The sequence below is a fragment of the Tupaia chinensis genome, unplaced genomic scaffold (genome assembly GCF_000334495.1).
Source record: "Tupaia chinensis unplaced genomic scaffold, TupChi_1.0 Scaffold000201_1, whole genome shotgun sequence".
NCBI lineage: Eukaryota > Metazoa > Chordata > Mammalia > Scandentia > Tupaiidae > Tupaia > Tupaia belangeri.
Genome location: NW_006159676.1, coordinates 2,929,621 through 2,929,974, shown reverse-complemented (window position 1 = coordinate 2,929,974; position 354 = coordinate 2,929,621).

The window sequence follows — 354 nt, the reverse complement described above, 5'->3', positions numbered from 1 at the left end:
GGATCAGCCTGGAGACCCGCCGCCCGCCCCCCTGTCCGCCCCACGCACACCCACGTCTGGGCTTGTAGTTTGCATGTCATTTGCATATTTTACTTTATTTACATTAAGCGCACGTGTCATTTGCATTGCTTTTCAAAGCTTTGCACTGTTTTTGTGAGTCGTTTACAAGGCGGTCTCCTGTCTTGTTGCATTTGCGTCGTTTTTGTCATAGTTGCGTGCCCAATGCATGCTATTTGCATTTCTTCCCTATTTTTGTGTTTATTTGCATGTCGTTAGCATAAATCTGCATCTGAGCGTTACATTTGCGTATTTATTAGGACCTTTCTTGACTCCTCCCACTTACAAATTTCCCCA